The sequence below is a fragment of the Halichoerus grypus genome, chromosome 4 (assembly GCF_964656455.1).
Source record: "Halichoerus grypus chromosome 4, mHalGry1.hap1.1, whole genome shotgun sequence".
Classification (NCBI taxonomy): domain Eukaryota; kingdom Metazoa; phylum Chordata; class Mammalia; order Carnivora; family Phocidae; genus Halichoerus; species Halichoerus grypus.
Genome location: NC_135715.1, coordinates 128,927,425 through 128,948,602, shown reverse-complemented (window position 1 = coordinate 128,948,602; position 21,178 = coordinate 128,927,425). Strand labels below are relative to the sequence as shown.

The 21,178-nt window shown below is 36.9% G+C and overlaps 1 protein-coding gene across 3 annotated transcripts in view; it reads right to left on the bottom strand.

The window, feature by feature from the left end:
• Positions 1 to 20,283, bottom strand: part of CSRNP3 (cysteine and serine rich nuclear protein 3) — a 198,369-nt gene extending 178,086 nt beyond the window's left edge. Inside the window, exons 1-3 of one of the 3 annotated variants that reach the window (XM_036090418.2) lie at positions 20,134 to 20,283; positions 9,234 to 9,361; positions 2,396 to 2,566 (exon numbers count right to left, since the gene is read on the bottom strand). The gene's annotated coding sequence lies outside the window, so the exon portion shown is untranslated. Of the gene's footprint in view, positions 1 to 2,395; positions 2,567 to 9,233; positions 9,362 to 14,828; positions 14,869 to 20,133 lie in introns of those variants that run through there. The other 2 variants (XM_036090419.2, XM_036090417.2) reach the window with 2 other exon arrangements.
• Between the last annotated feature and the right edge of the window lie 895 nt (positions 20,284 to 21,178).

The window sequence follows — 21,178 nt, the reverse complement described above, 5'->3', positions numbered from 1 at the left end:
CTGCACCCTGGAGCCTTCTCCTCCACAGACTCTCATGATGGGGATGAAACAGAAAACTTGTGAACAGATGTCCAAATAGTTATCAAATAGTTTATTTTATCCAAATAAAACCACTCTCCACTCAAGCTTTTACCTTTCCAGGGCGCTCAGGTGCTCATAACAAGTGCCTGACCTATAATTTTTCAAACTCCTCGAAGCTACCAGAACATCACCTTCATCTGGAAAGCATCTTGAGCCACAATTGTAGGGCCTGATGGTGTTTAAATGAACATTATAGGTACTTTGTGAACTCACAATCTATAGAAATCAATAGATATCTTGCATAGAGAGTCCTACAATTGATTTTTCCAGGAGAGAGTCAACTTGTAACTTTAGGAGAGACATAGACACCAGGGAGGTTGAAAGCATGCTGAAGGTTTAAAAAAAACAACACAGGCATGTGGAAATTGCTGCCCTGGTGAGGTGGTATCTCAAAGAAATAGAGTCTAGATTGATGATGTTTTTCAGGAGTGGCTAAGGGGAAAAAGTCAAAAAATTCTAGGCAGCTCCTGCAGTATTCTAGGGCTTGGTGAAGGAGAACTCTCCAAGGTACACAGGCAAGGTATTCGATAGCATCCTTGAGGGTCTTGTATTTAAATATACACTAAGGATAAAGACAGCCAGTAGATTCATTCTCTCTGGCTTTTAAAAACTGTCTGAAATTATAAAAATAATGTATTGCCTACTTGAAATTTGCTAAGACAGTAGATCTCAAGTGTTCTCACCACCATCAACAATGAAAACTAACTACGTGAGGTGACGGAATATTAATTAGCTTGATTGTGCCGATCATTTCACAATGCATACATGTATCACAACATCATATTGTACATCTTAAATATGTACAATGTTTATTGTCAAAGAAGATAATTATTATAAAAAAGAAGAAAAGAATTATCTAAATTTAATCCAATCACTCAATAAAGAAGTCTAAGCATTATTCATTGCTCAGTATTCTTCAGCACTGCGGGTGAAAGCAAGGTGTGTGCCCTCCATAGGGCGACAGTCGCTTAGAAGAGGTGAAAGGCTACGGATAAATCTTAAGCAAACCTACCCCCCAAAACTACTGACTGACAATAACCTTCCTAGGTAACTAGAGAATCCCATTCTCGAAACAGCTGCTGCTTTCTCCCTTCTTGTAAGTTTTCCTTTATCTCCTCCTTACTTTTTATACTTCCCACAAGTTCATAAAAGTAAGTTCAACTTTAGTCAAGAGATAAATGATACAAAGTCTAAACGGTCTTATAAAATTATACCTATTTTTATTCTAAATGCTTCTCACAGAGATGAGGGAGAATTCATGAATATCAAACTTTCAAATTCTTGGGAGTGGAGGAAAGAGTATTAAAAATGGAATTTCAGGGGTTGTAGAGCCACATTGCATGAACATCAGTGTGAATTTGAAAAGGTTGTTTTGGTAAGTTTGGTAAAAATCCCCAAACACAAATGCCTCAGAAAAATAATATAGAAAAAACTATTATGGAAAGAAAAACCCACAAGACCTCTCTTTTGTGTTGGATAATTTATACCTTTACTTCTGGAAAGGAGCTTTAAAAGGAAGTTGATATCCATCATCCTCTGGGACTTTATGTGACCTTGTTTAGTTCTGTTTTGGATGATTAACTTCTAAAGCTATTTTAGAGATCCTTCTTTCCCTAATGACTGGGATTGAATGGACACAGAGATGTTGGAAAAGATTCACCTATTCCAAAATCAGTTACATGTACATCAGTTACAAGGAAGGCAGTTTGGAGCGGCTAGAATTTTAAGTTAGAACATACCACACAAAGGCAAATGATGTTGTTCACATTAACTGCTTAGGAAAGCTATATACGTGCAGAAAGTGGCACTTACTACAGGGCATGAACCTGGCCTCAAGTCTGAGGTTTGCCAGGGTTCAAGCGACAGAAGCTGAGGGCTTTCACGGCTTTGAGTTCAGAGCAGCAGTCTTCTAAAAACAAACACCATTTTGTCACCTAGGAAATAAATGTGCTGGACCGAGCGCTGCAAATTCCATAGCTCATTGACCAGTATTATTAGAAGTTCAAAAAAGCTCAACTGATCAGATTTCAAAAAGATGGATTTTAGAAGGCTAAAGGCCCAGAGGAAATCCTTTTCAATGGCTTACCTTCAGCTGGACTCATTCCTGCCTCTCAGGCTCACCCCATAGAGATGAACAGAAGAATGCTACTGAGATTTAATGAACCAAAATGATAGCACGTTTTACAAATAAGTCTGATATGATGAAAAACTTGGAGCAGATATAAGGCAGTGGATAAAGAGAGAAACTCTGGGAATCGACCATCCAACACAGTTTAGATAGAGTACAGCCTGAAATACAGCTTCAGATACTCACCAGTGAAAGCATTACAAGTGGACGGATTGACACTATCAACACTCTCAGCGCCGTCACAGCTAAAAACTTCATCATCTGATTCCCTCCCGGAGGAGCGGGGTGAGGAGCCGTCAATTTCTTCAAACTTCCCCTTTAAAATTCCACTCATAGCTGCAGCGCGGTGACATGTACCTGTAACAGGACCAGGAACAACAGAGCCCTGAAACGTCTGACCACGGCATAGTCCAAGTCTCCAAATCGTTTTCTGAGGCTGTAATTTTTTGAACTGCATTTACCACGTTATCATCTCTGTGCAGAAATTATTCTCCCCGTAATGTTTGAGAGTGTTGGAAACAATTCTACCCTGATTCATTGTTATTTGCATTCTCATTTCTGACAACGGCATTTTATAAGAAAAAGCCCAAATTAAGAAGGTGGAATCAGAGCACGGCATAAGGAAATACGGTTCACTGTGTTGAAACGTCAAAACAGGAGTCCACCACACTTATTTGATTTGTTCTAGTAAATCGTGTACTGTCATTGACAGAGCTAGAGTTCAGAACAAAACAGATCACTCACTTGCATGCTGTCATACCCAGAGCATACTGATTAGGGCATGTCTGTCTTGCTTGAGATTTCTTTTTTCTCGGGTACAAAGGCATCTACTTTCCCGGGGCTCTTTGTCCGTCAAAAATCAAATTGGTTGCTAGGAATGGCTGGCTATACCTGCAGAATTTAGATGCCTTATCATGTTTCTAGTCAATTCAGCAGAGCTGCAGGGAATACTTGAGTCCTATGCCCAGGAGGTTGGCTGAATAGATTTTATGCAGCGTAAACCACAGTCCCTAAATCTTTTACTGGATAAAATATGAATTTGAGACTCCTCACTCTCTGCATCAACATGGTCAGTGAAAGCCAGTCAGAGGTAGCCTGATGTATTTAAAAAATTTGTTAATGTCAATTTAGGTGAGTCATTAAACCTCTGAGAATAATAATTTCTTCATAGCTACAGAGTAACTGTTAAGATGATCAGCAGTTCCTCCAGTGACAGGTAGCCTCAATGAGTAAAGAGGGTCAGATGTAATAAAATCATGAAGTCATCTCAGTCTTCTTTCTTGTCTACTGTTATTTGTAACAAAGGTATCAGGAAATACTCCTCTACCCTACTGAGACAGGAAAATTAAAGGGAAACCATGAAAAACTGCTTTTTTTTTTTTTTTTTTTGCTCCTTTTCCCGCTTCTATTCTTATTAGGACCTACGTCTCCACATTACACATGCCTTATAGAACAGATAATGCACATACTCCTTGTGAAGGTCAGAGTTAATGACTTCTTTGGAGTCTTCCAGCGCAGTAGATAACATCTAAGGAGTGACCGGGCAGGGTTCTCCAAGACCACTGACTCACCAGGACCTCTGCCTCCAGAGCATAAGTGACTCATGGAGGACACCTAAACACTTGTTTTTGTTCCTGGATGCCTGAGAAGACATGTGCACCAGACCACCATCCTCAATAAAAACCCCAAGCCCCAAGCAAAGATGAGACTCACTCTTTTTTCCCTTCCAAGCCTCCCGGAAGCTCTGCCTGTATGTGCACTCTCTCTCTCTGTAAACTCTGCTCTCTCTTCCTCTCTTCTATCCTGTGCAAAGCCAAGGACCCTCTTGGCTGGTCCTGCGGGACCCCTCTGGATCCTCAAACCCTGCCAGCCCACATCACTCTGAGAGCATAAGCACAATAATAAATGTTCTCACAACCAAGGAGATAGCTGGTAGTAAGTAGCATGAACTGTGGTGAAGTAGGGATGCATAGCCAGGCCAAAGGGGGAAGCTGCTACTAAGGTCCAGGTCATTCTAGCCCCATGCTTTCCCCGCTGAAGCTGCTCTAACACTTGGCCGGTGTCCCCTTCACATTCAGAAGCAGTCCTTTGCACTGTTACATTTTACATTCCCCATCCCCTTTTCTCTTATTAATCTTGTTTATAAAATTAGAGGAGCAATTTTTAGATTACATTGTAATTTAAAGCCCAACTTGGACTGGCTCTAGAAGAATGACAAAGAATGGTTCAGATAGGTGACGCAGAAGGGCTCACAGACTAAGAAATCAAAACATTCTCTTCTCCAGTTACTCAGCACAATACCCAAAATGCCTTTGCTAGAAAATATCAGCTGGAGGAACAAACTGGTTTTACAAAAGCCATTGCACGATATATGCTACCAAGGAAAGGTAACATCTGAAGCCATTATATCTCAGCATGGCAGGCCTATCTATGCCTTTTGGTAACACAGAACAAGTCTAACTAGAGTGACTTTCGTAAAAACGTAGCGACCTTGGGACTGTCTACCCTCCTTGGGCCTCTCATTGACCTCACAGTCTCCTGTTGCAGTAGCTACATTTCCTTGGGATATACTTGTTCCAAGTCTTTCTGCTGACTGACTCTCTCTGTTCTTTGTTTTCTGATTCCTTATATCCCCAGTGGGTGCATGGCTTTGGCTTTGGACAGATCTGCCTCTACTTCATTGTATCTCACAAGTTTCAACTCTGAACACTAGTTGACTCATTCTTTCCGTACACCTCAGTTCAAATTATTGAGAAAGTGAATCTGAGGGTCCTCATTTAGTCATTTATGCCATTCTATAGAAATGAGATTTGTTTGTTTTTTGCCCTTTAGAGGTTTAGAGGTTTAGAGGTTATTTATTATTTATTTAGTAAACATCTCATTTTTTAATTTTTTATAGATTTTTTATTTATTCATTTGAGACACAGAGATACAAAGAGAGAGAGAGAGCATGAGCAGGGGGAGAGCAGAGGGATAAGGAGAAGCAGGCTCCCCACTGAGCCAGGAGCCCAATGTGGGGCTCGATCCCAGGACCCCGGGATCATGACCTGAGCCGAAGGCAGACGCCCAACCACCTGAGCCACCCAGGCGCCCCTAGTAAACATTTCAATAGATGCTTCTATCAGGAACTAGTGACTATCTTATCATTAAATGATAAATTAGAGCACAGGAAAAAAATTCCTTTCTCCAGTGGTGCTTATTTACTAGCTACAGATAAGTCAAATAAGTAAATAATAATAAAAAGTCAAATAGATAAATAATAATAAACAGATAAATTAAATATATAATATGTCATATGGAGATCAGTGTTATGGAGAAAAATAAGCAGTTAAGTGGTATAGTGACTACAAGTTTGGCTGATAGAAAATATTCCATTTTTAATTGATTGGAGAGCTAATGTCACAGCAAGGAAGGATATCATGAAGATATGGAGAAGGTAATGGGGCCAGCAATTTTGATATCTGGGGGAAAAGAATTCCAGGACAAAAAAATGATGTGTGCCAAGGTCTTGGGCTGGGCATAGTGCACAATTAGGGCAGAGGGGAATGGGGGCTAGATTGTGTAGCACCTGGGAGGACTTCGGCCATTACATGAGATGGAAGCCACCACAGGCCTTAAGTAATGGAGTGACAAGATCTGACTTATATTTTTTAAAGGTGTACCCATTAGCCGCTTATTTCACAAGAAAACACAGGGCCGATGGTAAAGGGACGACAGATTTCATGGGGAAAGGGAAAGGTCTGGAATTAAGGAACATACCTAGAGAGGACTTAGTGCCTCAGATGAGCAGTTAGAATCAGAAAACCTGACTAGTCAGAGGACTGGAGAGGTTATAGTTTCTTTTGGGGAGGAAGAATTTAGAAAGAGTTTAGAAGGGGAAGGGAACCAAAGTGCTTCCCAAAGCAATAGGATTACTTAATTTTACCTAGAACCACCTCTGTCTTTAGATTTAACAATTATTTTATGACAGTGAAGGCCATCCTAGCTGCTAGGTTTCAAATAGGACCAATTCAGATACATTGGTACCACTTTATGATGTTGCTTTGGCAAATAAAATTAACAATAAAAAAGTAAGCTTTCCTTTGTCACTCTAAAGGAATATTTCTTTTAGTTTGGCAGAAAAGAGAGAATAAATGGACAATGGCCATTATCCATGGGAAAATAGAGGCAAGGAGTTAATAACTATTTGATTCACCATCCTTTCTAAAGTTACTTATTCAAGATTTTTATTATTTTTATTTTTTTAAAGATTTTATTTATTTATTTCACAGAGAGAGACACAGAGAGAGAAGGAACACAAGCAGGGGGAGTGGGAGAGGGAGAAGCAGGCTTCCCACCAAGCAGGGAGCCCGATGTGGGGCTCGATCCCAAGACCCTGGGACCATGACCTGAGCCGAAGGCAGACGCTTAATGACTAAGCCACCCAGGTGCCCCTATTCTAGATTTTTAAAAAGTCAAATATACAACAATCACCTGCTACTGCAGGGATTATAGGACTCTGGATCTGTTTAAAAGTTAGACAGTCTCCAGCTTAAAAAGTCATGTAGTAACCTAATATAACCGTTCATTATTTGGTTGAAGTGACTTTCCAATCTTCAGGTGACTTACAGAGATTTTAGAAGAATTATAGGAAAGATCCTAAAGACTGAAAACTGTTGATAGATTTTTTAAAATGTTGGTAAAACTTAAGTTTATTAGTTATAGGAAACTATTTGAAAAATTTTCCTTAGGTGATATGAAATCAATATAAATAATTTATGTGGATTTTCTCATATTTATGCTTTTAGGCCGTGGTGGCCCTGAAGAATCTTGGACAAAGTCATTGAAGAGAGATGGGATGTAGACTTCAACACAGAGGAAATACAAAGAAAGGAAAGGTAAGGGGGAAAAAATGTCCCAAAGTATAGCAGACACTTGTTGAAAGAGAGAGAATTCATCCTACAGATTGTGTCTGCCAATCTGATCCCACTGGAGTGTGCTCTGGTTGTAGGACTAAAATTGCAATACTACAATTATTTCCATGGCAACAGACATGAGATCATGCAGGAGAAGCTAAATTGTGAGATTAAGATGCTCCCCCATTCATTTTTCTGCAGTAAGAAGTGGGAAGGAAGACCAAAGAAAAGTTATGAATGTCCTTGGATGAGTTTTCCCCATCCACATAGTCAAGTGGAAACAGTCCTAAACAATATTAAGTCACCCTAGGACACAGAATACTGTTTTGAGAGCATGTGGCTGGAAGAAAATGTTAGCAAACAGGGAAGTACAGATGGCTTAATTTAAATTTGTAAGCATCAAAAAGATTATGCTATTTTTTGTGTATTTGTTAGAAGTCAAAAGTTTTATAATTCTACTTCAGAGTCCCCAAAAAGGTCTCGCATTTCCTAGGTCCAAAAAAGTAAAGTTTTCTTTGGCTTTCTTTTTTTTCCCTTTCTTTCTCTTTCTTTCTTTCTTTCTTTCCTTTCTTTCTTTCTTTCTTTCTTTCTTTCTTTTTCTTTCTTTCTTTCTCTTTCTTTCTTTCTTTCTTTCTTTCTTTCTTTCTTTCTTTCTTTCTTTCTTTTTCTTTCTCTTTCTTTCTTTTCTTTCTCTTTCTTTCTTTCTTTCTTTCTTCCTTCCTTTCTTTCTTTCTTTCTTCTTTCTTTTCTCTCTCTCTCTCTCTCTCTCTCTCTCGGTTTTCTTGCTCTACCTAATGGGAATACTATATTATTACTGATTCTATATCTAGTAATTCCTTTTGAGAAGAATATAAAATATAATTTCTTAGTACTGCTCTAATATGAAAATACTTACAATTTGTATATCCGTCAAATAGAACAGTCAGATTTTGAATTAAAATATTTGAAACAATAGTTTAATACTTTAACACAAACCCAGACCCTCAAAAGGCAAGAGATTATTAGTATTTAAGAGAAGAAAATTGTATGTTCTTAATTTTTATGTTCAATTGATGATGTACTGAGAAGTAACTGAGTCAAGACAGATTGCTAAAAGAATGTAAAGGTAAAAATATAATTTGCCATTTTGAGGTCAGAACTACTATGAATGTTGTGTACATTGACCTTTCTACAAATGGAATTTTTTTTTAAATAATAGTTTAGAACTTATATGGATCTCCCCTATGAACTTAAATATTTGTTGTTATTAGGCAAGTTTTACAGAACAAAATACCGAATGGTTGATTTTTTTATTAGATAACGCTAATACCAGAGAGCCCAAATATCTAAATAGTAAAGATCCACAACCACATAAATGTATTTTTATGTTCTTTTTATTTCCTCTGCAATAGGGACACTTCCTATAGAGCTAGAATACAACTGTAGCCTTGAGTTGATTACTGAGGTTAATTGGCAAAAACTAGAACAAGAGTGGGACAGATTGCTGGAGCTAGAGAAGGAGGCAGAATAAAGGTGAATAAAAATGAATGGATGGTCCTGGGAATATGGAGGGAAAGTAGGGCAAAGGAGAAGAGTCTGAGAAAGATAGAGGGAAATCCCCAAAGGAGAAATGGACAATTAAGTGACTTGGGAGATCCGGGCATTGATTTTTATCAAGGATTTAATTGCAGAAAGCAAGAGGTAGTAGAAACTACCCTGGGCTCTAGAGTCTGGAGAAATGCTAGTTCCAAAGATTATGGAACCATTTGATTGAGAGGGAACTGGGAAGAATTTCTTTAATCTGAATTTGTGGTGATAATCTTGATCCCCAATTAAAAACACATCTGTTACTTTGAAATTTAAGATCTGAGAGGCTGGAGCTGGAAAAGAGAAAAAAAAAACAATCTGTTGTTACTGTCACCACTAATTTGCCTTCAGGTACAAGGAACATACATACTGCAGAGGATTTAAACTAGGTTAATCATTAACATTTCCAGAGGATATCTTTAAAAATATAGTCTCAGGAACCATTAGGAATCATGACATGATGAAAAGAGGGAAGCCAGTTGCTTAAAAATTTGGTTTCACCATCTTCTAAATAGCAGTTTTTCAGCAAGTTACTTAATTTCTCTGAGCCAACATTTTCTCACCTGTGAAGCGGGGCTAACAGCTGTGGTATAGTGGTAGAATGTGCACTACAGTGCTTTCCTCATAATCGTTCACTTCTACCTCCTCCATTGGTATGTATTATTATGTGTTGCAGAATCTTGCATTATAGCTGAAACAAAACAAAAACCATTCTCTAAAATCTTGACTGAGACCATAACTTAGCCACTTTAATATAAAGCAGGGCTATACATTAGGAATGAGTGACCAGACCACACTATTTGTATTTTGAGGCATTGAATGAATGTTAACAGCACAAAAAAAAAAAAAAAAAAGTGAGGAGAGATGATGCAAAGTCTTCTTCTGAGGATGCCCATGTTGTTCTGACTGATGGACATGGACAGACATGTGAGTATGTTTCCTCCCTTGTCAAGTGACCCTGTCTAGCCAAAAACCTACCTCAAACTTTAGGAAGGATGCTGAGGCTCCCTAAGAAGTCTCTAGAAACCTAGTCGTACCTGCAGCAATCTGAGGATGCTTGTCAGGGTCTGTTCCCTCCCTTGTCAAGTGAGCATGTTTTGCTAAAAGGCCACCTAGCATTCTAGGAAAAAGAGTGAGTTGATTAACACTGCATATGCAATTTTGTAACCTATAATTTCTCCACTTCTATCATGAGGCTCCTTCTCATTCAATATTTTTCAAAAACTATGTGTTACTATTTTATTTCAATTTTACTTTTGTGCTTAAGGCTACATAGCATTTCATTGAATGGCTATGCCATAATATTTAACTAAAACTCTAAAGGGAGATGTTTAGTTTCTCTTTAAGTGTTTATTATTATAAATCAAGTATAATTAACTTTTCTTTGCATACCTTTGTGTATATCTCTGATTATATCTTTAGGATAAAGCCCTAGAAGTGGAAGTACTAAGCTTTCAATATACATTGTCAAATTACCTGGCAGAAAGGTTCTACCAATTTGTTTCTTTAATGGTGCATTGGGATATCATTTTACCACACCCTTACCATGAATATGGCATTGCTATTTTTAAAAATATCTATGAGTTTTGGGGCACCTGGGTGGCTCAGTCAGTTAAGCGTCTGACTCTTGGTTTGATCTCAGGTCCTGATCTCATGGGTCGTGGGATTCCGCCCCGTGTCAGGCTCCAGCCCCATGTGGGGCTCTGTGCTCTGTGGGAGTCTGCTTGGATATTCTCTCCCTCTGCCCCTTCCCCTGCTCACACTCTCCCTCTGTCTCTCTCTCTCTCTAATAAATAAATAAATGTTCAAAAAAATAAAAAATAAAAATAAAATAAAATAAAATATCTGTGAGTTTTTCAGATACTCCATAAGAATAAGAGCTATACACATATAGTATTTACTATGTGCCAGGCACTGTTCTAGCACCTCACATATATATTAGACTGGATTCTAAAGTGGCATCCCTATCCCCTAGTGTGTATGCCTTTTACACCCCCAGGATTGCAAATATAGTGAGATATCACTCCTGTGACTATGTTCACATTACAGGGCAAAGGGATTTTGAGTAAGTACTTAAGGTCCCATATCAGTGACCTGATAAGAGATTATCTAGGTGGGCCTGACCTAATCACATGAACCCTTTAAATCTAGAGATGTGAATTAAGGGTGAGAAGGATTCAAAGTAAGAGATTCTCTGTAGCTGACTTTGAGGATGGAAGGGGTCCTGTGACATGGGACGTGTACAGCCTCTACGAGCTCCAAGAGCAGCTCCAGCCCCAGCAAGCAGGAAACACAGACCCCAGTCCTATAACCACAAGGAGCTGAATTCTGCCAAAAAGAATGACCTGGGAGGTAGAGTTCCACCCCCGCAGAATTACCAGACAAGAACTCAGCCAAACTGACACCTTGCTTTCCACCCTGTGAGATCCTGAGCAAAGAACTTAGCCACACAGTGCAGGACTTCTGACCTATATGCTAATAAACAGGCATTGTTTTAAGTTGCTAAATTTGTGGTCATTTGTTACACAGTAATAAAAAAACTAGTATAACATCATCTAATTTAATCTTCATTGCACATATATGAAGTAGACTTTATTATTAATAACATTTTCCAAAGAAAAACCAAAGCATAGAGAAAGGAGCTGACTAGGCAAAGATCATAGAGTTAATTAGTCTTAGAGGCGGCATTCGAACCCAGGCATTTTGGCACTCGGAATCATACTTTTAATCACCATACTGTTTCTTGACTTTTGATGGTATCTCACTGCTTGAAATTGGTTTTCTCTGAATATTTGTGAGTTAGAACTATTTTTTCCCATGAGCTTTCTTTCCATTCTTAATGGGTTTCTGTGTGTTCGTGTTGTCTGCATTTGTCTAAGTTACCTAACATCCTTTTTCCCAGTGAAGTGTACATCAAGTTTGTGTTTAGAGACATTTTATTATAGCTAGAAGGAACACACTCCAGTTTGTGATTTTTGGTATTTTTACATTACTTTTACAGAAGAAATAGGTCATGAACACTTTTTACATCCGAGTCGGTTCTTAGAATTTAAATCAGAATCCCTTGGGATTTCTTCATACTGTCCATTATGTTCTATTTTTTTTCTTAATTAATAAATTGATTTTCTTTTAAATAAATAGATCATAATAATGTTGCTGAGTCCTTACTTGGTGTCAGAAACTAAATTCTGTGAATGTGCTGTCTCATTTGCACTTATAATGACTCTGAAATGAGTATTATTGTTTCCTTGTTATAATTGAGCAAGATGAAGCTTAGAATGTACGTTACTTATGTATTTTGGACATAAGGCTCCTTTGTGACAGCAAATATTTTGAAACATTAAGCACACATGCTACTTTGTGGAAATTTAAAAACAAACCATAGGGGGAAAAAGAGAATATAAAATTTGGATATATTACTCTTATGAAGAATACGCAATTCATGGAGTAATCTTGGAAATGGTTTTATATTGGAAACATCAGAACTATTTTCATATTAAAAAATTATTAAAGCATATACCATGTTTTAACCTCTGAATTAGAGATCTTCAGGAGATTACAGATACATATCTGTCTTAAAAATGACTAATGTAGCATATACCAAACTTGATCCACAAAATTTTAATGGATGAAGTTTTGTGTTGGAAAGAGAGTCTATGATCAAATAAGTCTTTTGTTTTTGAGAAAGAGAGAGAGTGAGAAAGAGAGATCATGAGCAGGGGGAAGGGGTAGAGGGAGAAGCAGACACCCCGCTGAGCAGGGTGCCCGACACAGGACTTGATCCCAGGACCCTGGGATCTGACCCGAGCCGAAGGCAGATGCTTAACCAACTGAGCCACCCGGGTGCCCTCAAATAAGTCTTGAAAATTCTTAATACTATATATCCTTTCTGGAGCATCTCACTGTGCATTAGCATAATAAAGCTATACAGATATTGGTATTGTTTAAATTTCGTCCAGATTCTTCCAAATTTATTTAAGCATAGAATATATTTTTCATGGAATATTCAATAACATTTCTCAGAACTTTGAAAAATGCTTTACCAGTTCGATATTTTGAAAGTCCGGCCATTGTTATCCATTAATGATTCTAGGATTTGTTTTCACCATTATGAAAACATGGAAAAATATCATCTCATGCAATACTAACTTAACTATCTGATGTCCAATGATCTAATTGCAGTTAATGTGGAAGAGTAGAAAAACTTGCCAATCAAGAGGAATTTTATGGGCTTTTTAATACCTTAATGAAGAATAATACTTAGGAGGCCATAAAAAACCCTGGGTATTGTTTGGTTCCATTCTTCCATTCCTAGTTTCTAATTCTTAGCTTAAAAACAGAAAAGGATGACTAGCAATAACAACAAAAATTACACACAATTCCATATTATGTTCCAAATTCTGTGGTGAAAAGTGTTCAACATATATCTATCAGTCTTTACAATATCACCCAAGTTTGATAACCAGATTTTACAGAAAGGGAAAAAGAGGCTCAGATAGCTTAAGTCACTTGCTCAAATTTACAAAGGGAGTAAGATGGCATGTCTAAGAGCTGAAGGACAGTCAGCCTGACAGCAAAGTCCGTTATGCATCCCATCAATTATTACGCTATACTACCTAAAAAACTAATAGGTCAGCCAAAGTTAAAATACCCCATTAGCTCAAAGTATGCCTTTCTAGAAGCAGGCATGCTGACTGGCTGACTAAATCATTCATTTAAGGTGTATATATGTATACCACAGTATAGTTCCCACATAAATGACCACAGTAATGGTATATTAGGAATCACTCTTTCTCTTTAAACTCCCAGACATCACATCAGGGCATAACATTCCTTTTTTTCTTTTTGGTCAGTTCTACCTGGCTGTGGTAGACTTTGGGACTTCCACTGGTCTTATATTATCTGCCTACCTTTACCTCAAGACATATGAAACCCCAGTAAAATGGATATATAAACTCTCAGCATGCAACCTTGATTTCTTTGTAGGTAATTCAGCATTGTCATTTGCCAAACATTATGGCTTAGACTTGTTCACCAGAACACAATATAAATGGCAGAACAAGGGGCCAGAGCAGAAGAAAAGTAATGCTGAATAATTCTAATTTTAATCAAATGTTGCTGAACAACTTAACTCAAGAGAGTGAAGAATAATTGAATAAGAGTATATGTATGAGAACACTCAGAGATTGGTAAAATAGATATTACTACATCTTCTTATGCAAACATGATTTAATGTTTATTACATATTAATACAAAAATTATAATTAATTCTGTTAATATACAATTAATCTATTCACTTAATACATGGTGATGATGATGATGTGTGTGTCAAAAACAGAGTAATAGATAATGAAACAGCACAGAACAGGGAGTCATGAGATGCGGAACGTATGCAGATGAAATCCCCTGTTAGAGTAGGTGAGCTCAAATGGAGTTTGCACAATAAAATGTCTGCAATACGTAATTTTGCATGGCTTAACAACATTTACATGACGTGGACATTGTTACATTGAAAAGCCTTAACAGAGAAGCCCATGGAAGGAGGGTACTATCTCAGAATGGAATGGGTGTCTGTCATTGGGAGGGTACAAGACAAGGGTAAGATGACTATCTGACACAATTATTCCCTTAGTCAGCCAGCAAAACAATTTGGGGGCACATAGTATGTATCAGGCATTATATTAGATGTTGTTGATAGAGACAAAGGACACCCCTGCCACCAAGAATTATAGTTAAGATAGTTGAATAAAAATTTATGGAGAGGTCAAAAAAGTGGCCTTCATGACCACATCAAGAAGCCATAGCAGGAAGCACAGGACAAGCCCGAGGTGGTTCTGGGTTGTTTTCATTGACTCTGCACAGAACTTGTGTGGAGATCTCTGAATATAGAAGCTGAAAAGGGGAGTCCCCAGGCTCAGCTTCCCATCTGACACTGAGCCCTAGAGGACTTCATTGTGTAGCATGGGAGAGTCCACTTGGGGCCCCTACTGATTTAGGTGTAACAGTGGGCAAAGAATCTCAAACTTTAAGGATGAGTTTTATGAGCTACCAGAAAGGAATTTTGAGAAAGTAAAACAAGGCTTTTCTAAATAATGTTCGAAAACCTTTTTTAGAGTCTTTCTGGCTTAATATGCTGACAGCATCACAACCAGTATTACCTGGGTAATGACTGATGACAGATATTGATTTTCTGTGGCTAGCCCAACCTGGGAGAGAAAAGGAAATCTTTGTAAATGCATTCAGGAGTCCTGTTTGGGAAATTATTTGTTTCACTTATTAAATATATTGTGATATATCCACAACATGACAGCAGCTAACTGTACCAACACTTACTAGAAAACAAAACTCAAATGCATTTTTTATGGTGACAGCAAGCTCACAAAAAGTCAAGGAGACTGTGACAGTAAGTCAAAGAGATCAGTAAAAGGATACCAGGGGCAGGTCTAAAGTGGAGAGTTCCGTGCAACTCTAAAATTCCTGTGCTGTTATGCTTTGTGGACCATCTGGCCACACCATGCTTTTTCGCCTTCTTCCAAAGTCCTCCTAAACTGATGCTTTTCTTGCATCCAGTATTTAATGCATTATATCCAATATTTAATACAAACACATAGTGTTTGGCTGTTGTTATTTTGCATAAGCAAATGCTCAGTTTCTTACTTAAAAATCTCTGTGGGAATCCCTCTCTGTGCCTTTCTTTCTTCATAGGTAAAATGAGGAACCTAGGAAGAAACTATCTCTACAGGCCAGTCCCATGTTTCTAGGGTAACAGAAGACTAAAATATTCAAAAGGAATATGTGAAAATAAAATGAGTACTTGCCAAAGGATTTTATAATCAATATTCTTTAAAGATACAAAAATTCACATAAGAACTACTTTTGCCTGGTGGCTGGTGGTTTTTGTACAAATGTGCAATGTAAGTCAGGAGAAATATTGAAATATGTGTACCACTTTTTGTTGTTCTATTGGAAGTTAGTGGGTTAAGCTCTTTTTTAAGATTTCATTTTATTTATTTGAGAGAGAGACAGGGCACAAACATGGGGAGCTGCAGAGGAAGAAGGAGAAGCAGGCTCCCCTCGAAGCAGGGAGCCCTAAGCGGGGCTCGATCCCAGGATCCAGGATCATGAACTGAGCTGAAGGCAGATGCTTAACTGACTGAGCCAACCAGGAGCCCCTGTGTTAAGCTCTTGATCGCTTCATCTAACTAAAGTAGAAAGTCTTTGGAAATAAGGTTCTATTACATAGATAGAACCTATTACATAGGTTTTATTCACCTCTTAGCCATAAGATTAAAAGGAATGGCAAAGTTGAGCTCCTGTCACATGGTTTTTCTTGCTAGAGTGTTATTCTTAGAATTAGCATTGACATTTATCAAGGTCATCATAATCTTGAATCAAATGCTTGAAAAGTTATGTTGAGTTGGTATTCTCAGAGTATGCACACTCAGCAATTTTTGGGTCAAACTATTCAGTCTATTATAACAACTAAGATCTGAATAATTGACTGACAAATCAAATGATCTGCCCAGCTGATTCACAGAGTATGCGAAACATCCAAATGTGATCATTAGCTTGATAATCAAATCCAGTTCTTACTTTTTGATGTACAAAGTGGTAATTAAAGTGTAATGATGCTGCTTTGGACCAACCCCCTTTCTATACCTAGATAAGCCCTATCTTATAATTATCAGTTATTAAATATATACTAAGTCAAAACTAACTTCCGATCAATAATATTTTTGAATTATGGCCTACCATAGTACAAATGTTAAAGCAAATTTTCATCTGCTTGAATTACCTGAGTACCTAGCACGATTTGAACATTGGGAAACAAGACCCAGGCTTTCTTACCCGGGTGTAATTTTCATTTCTTTTAAATCCCACCGTACATTCCCAGCAATGTGGGGTTATTTGCCAAACTAGCATATTTCCATGACAGATATAAAGTTGTCTACCTACATTATAGGGGCAGCTATTAATATTTCATTTTCCTGAATACATTTTGTGAGACTTAAGAGACCCGTGTAAACATACCTACGAATCTGGCCAGCTACTTGCAGCAAATAAAGAACCACGGAGCAGCAAAGAGACGTTACTAACCAACTGTATTTTAAAATCATCTGTAGGTGAGCCTATGCAATGTGTTATTTTCAGGAACCTGAAATGCACTTTATAACTTTGATCGTGCCTGCAATAAGGGTTATCCGCACAGGTTGTACGACCCATCTCCTCATCCATCTGCTTTGTTGTCAGTGTGCTCTTTAATGTCATCTGTGTTTATGTTGAACGTGTTGCCCCTGAAGGGCTTTGTTCATGTTAATTGATGAAAACTAAACACCTCCCATCACCCTAACTCCTTGTGAAAAATAATGTTCTGATGTACCAAATTAATTTAAGTAATATATTGGTTAGATATTAAATATATTAAAATATAGTTTAAGCATGTGGTATTTTACTTGCTGCATTGCCAACAATAAATCTAAAAGACTAAGGCTATTGTTATGAAAATAAAGTATTATATGTCAAAAACATTGAAGTGAGAGGTAAAAGAGAAAATAGGAATCTTACCTGAATTATAATAAAATAATAGGAACGATATAACAGCTTTATGATGACTTTCCCTCTCAATAATTAGCCGAGAGAAAAAATATTTATAATGAAAATGTTTTAATTTAGGAAATTGCCTAGGGTAAAATATGATGATAATTGTGATTTTTACTTCTTATTTAAAAAAAGCCACATAGAATGAAATTTTATTTCCAAGTAAAGCAAAAGGCTTCAAATAAAATGAAAAGAATATATGTGTATTTATAATAATTCCTTTTAAATTTCAAATACATTATGTTAATAATATTAAAACAGTTTTTAGGTTGTTGTGATGTGTAATTTTTTATATATTAGATTACAAATGTAAGGAAATGACTCCATTATAGAAACAGTATGGACATTAAGTTTAAATAAGTCTTCATCTGTCAAAATATGAATTTGATCTTCTTCACTATCCATAGCCTGAATATAGATCTCAAGCTTTTCTTTCTATGATTAAATGATTGATGCATTAAAATGTTTCATAATTTTACTGTCTCATTCAGTATACTACTAACCATTACAAACATAAATAGAAAAAGGAAAGTATTATGCAAAAGGAACATACATAACATATAAACACATAACATATAAAAACCTATATTTGAATCTTAAAAATGCTCTAAAGGAAAAAACAAATGGTATTGCGTTTGCCATCTCTCACAGAACAGCCTTACATGGTTTTCATTTGCCTTGTTTCATCCTTCACTTGGACAGGAAGCTCTTAACTGTTTTCTTTCATGCTTTTTTTTCCCTCTCTTGCCTCCACTCCAGCGCGCTCACACACACCTCATCCCCCTCAACACACACCCACTCCCCCCCAACACACACTCTTTTTCCTGTAGTCTCTGCAGTAAAACCTACCATAGTTATCTCATGGAGATGTCTCATGCAGACGCCTCATGCAGACGTCTGCCAGTGGATGATAGGAAATGCTGATTGAGAAAGGGTTTATCTACTTTTCATCCAAAATATGTGAACCATTAAGGAAATTATAAAAAGCAGCAACAATGTACTCTGGTTTTATTCAGAACCTTTCCCTTAGCGATTATTAAAAGGATGATATTTTTAGCCAAAGAAAGCAAAATGCATCTGCAGCAGCTGGTTTCCAAGGAAACAGAATAATTTAAAACCATGTGGAACTCTGCTCTCTAATTTTCATCAATTCCCCTTCATTCCTGGAGGTAGCTTTACTCGGAATTTATAATTTCCAAAAAACATAATTGCTTTGATTTATTTTTTTCGAACACATTTTAGGAGGTGACAACTATCTGGTCTTATATATCACCTTAAATTCCAATCTAGGGGTAGATTAATTTCTACCATCATTTTGTTTTAAAAAAACAAGCTCAGAAGATTCCATCAATAATTAGAAACATAGCAACATTTCAGTATTGTATAATGATTTTTGAAATCCAGAAATAGTTCAAAATAAACCATGCAAGTGTATTTGCTTGGGTCAATAGGACATAAGTGTGTAAACATATTATTAGCTATATTTAATATGTTTAGGAAATTTAAGATAGTTCTCCATTCATTTAGATGATCTTTTCCCAATATTCAGTAGTTTTTCTCCCCCTCTCTTTTTTTAATCTTTCAAGAACTGTTTTGCTTTTGTTGGTCTTTCAAAAACAAAATCCATTTCTCAAACAAAAACAAAAAGCAAAGACAAGATCAAAAAAAATTCTTAGATATGATACATATTCATTCCTGTTAGTTTGTGAGTCATTCAAAGGAAGTATTTTAAAAATACTTGAACACATCATTTACATCAGTAAAAGACTTTTATTTTATTATAATCAACAAGTCTTGATTGCCAGTGTGCCAGGTCAGTAGCAATATTTCTTAAAAGAAGCTTGATTTTAATGAGATCACCCCTCCCTTAACTGCCCCATGTTTATGAATTAAAATGACCAGAAAATTAAATGACTTGTAGTAAAATTATTTTTCTTCTTTTTACTGTAAGTGTGTCATTTAGTCTATATATTTAGAACTCTCACCTATTTTCCCTAAGAGAAAATCAAAGACAGTATTAAGAGATACAAGCAACTGGTGAAGTAAAATCATAACTTCTGAGCTGTTAAAAAAAAAAAAAATTATTGCCCTAGGGATATTACCAACAATTTAAATGCTGTGAAGAATCCTTTATCTAAATATATTTGATTGATAAATGAAACTGCCAGTGAAATTTGCCTATTAAGATGCTATTTTTTTACAGCAATGTTTAATCCTTCACAAACAGGTTTCTGAGCTTTTAAAATGAAAACAGCCCTATGCATGTTGCTATTTTCTCATCACATAAGCTTACAATTTACTAAATAAAATGATACAACTATTCAATAGCATGAGATTTATCAAGAGGAGTAAGTTAAATAAAAGAGCTTAAACGCAAATCATTCATTCTAATTCAGCACTTAAAGAGTCTACAACCTACAAAAATTATTTTCCTAGACCATTTACTGTATTTTAAATATTAAAAGACACCACATGAAATTTTATGTCGTATATTCAGAGAAAGCTCCATTTTCTCCGAACCTGTGGAATTTACCGGGCTTTCCTCATCTTTCCTTTCATCCCCAATCACACAAACTTGAAGAGAAACAAAAAAGACACATGGTGACTCATTGTATCTATTAATTTTGCTTCAAGAACACTTTCCTAGAAAGTTAAACAGGGTAAGACATGCCTCTGGTGTTTTTATCAGCTAATGGTTTGGCAGGGAGCAAAAACCGCTCACTGCAAAGCTTCCTTCAGCAATGAATGGGACACACTTTCGAGAAACGTCTTCAGAATAATTTTCGTATCATGGAATTGTCTCCATAGGCATTGAGAAGCATTCTGTTTTGAAGAAAAAGATTTTTTTTTCTTTTTTGCTCTTACCTGTAAATATGGTTTCTGTACTTCAGCTCCGTCAGAACAGACTGAAGAGTTCACTCCTCCCTCGTCTATCCATCAGGCAGCAGTCAACCAATAACAAAGCCAGATCCTGGCGTTCTCGGGCTCACGCTCCCCGCTCTGCTGCCATCCCTTGTTTCCTCCCTCCCCCACTCTCTCAGAGGGCAAATCCTGGCAGCTGGGAGAGAGGGAGTGGAGAACAGGAATACGAAGAGGAAAGGAATAAAGAGATGAAAGATATTTCAAAGAATAGCTCCAAACTATAAAAAAGAAATATCTGCAGGTGAACTCAGCTGAAGTAAAATGCCTTGCTTTGGATTTAGGAAAATAGGGTTAATCAGTGTCTCAAGCACCTGAAATTAAAGCCAAACACTCATGATAAAACCTAGGTAAATTGCCTGTCTTTTCAGCTCCCACTGATTTTACTAAGGGGAAAAAAACAAAAAAGATCTCTCCGTTGTACATTTTGATATGTAGATAGAGGAGGTTGAGACTGAACATCAAGATAACATTATGCATATGCAGTTTGCAAAGAGATAAAATTAAAATGAATCAAGACCCTTCCCGTTGATGTAAATGTAATGTATTTGCATTTCAACCTCTGTTTGGCACTGTTTCCATTTAAAACCAGTTTCAGAGTCTAATCAGTATGAAAAAGATGTTTCTTCCTGAGAATTAGAATATTTAAATATTTCAAAGCTATGTGGTTTGCATTACTTCAGATTCCTTAAAAGCCGGCATCAATTTGCCTTTGTGAATAATGGAGCTTGTTAAAGATTAAAAAGGGATCATCCACTTAGTTGCCATGTCTCAAAGTGACTAATTGAACTCCAGTTTTATTCTAATAACCTTGGGCAAAATCATTTCACTTTTGAACTCAGGGTGTAACATGTATAAAAGGACAACTGAGGAAAGCATCCAGTTAAAATTCTTTAAGGCAACAAAGCAAATTCGTCCACAGCTTTAAGGAGGTTAGGTTAGGACTAACAAAGAATTTAAACTATACACAGATTGCACTCTTAATTTTAAA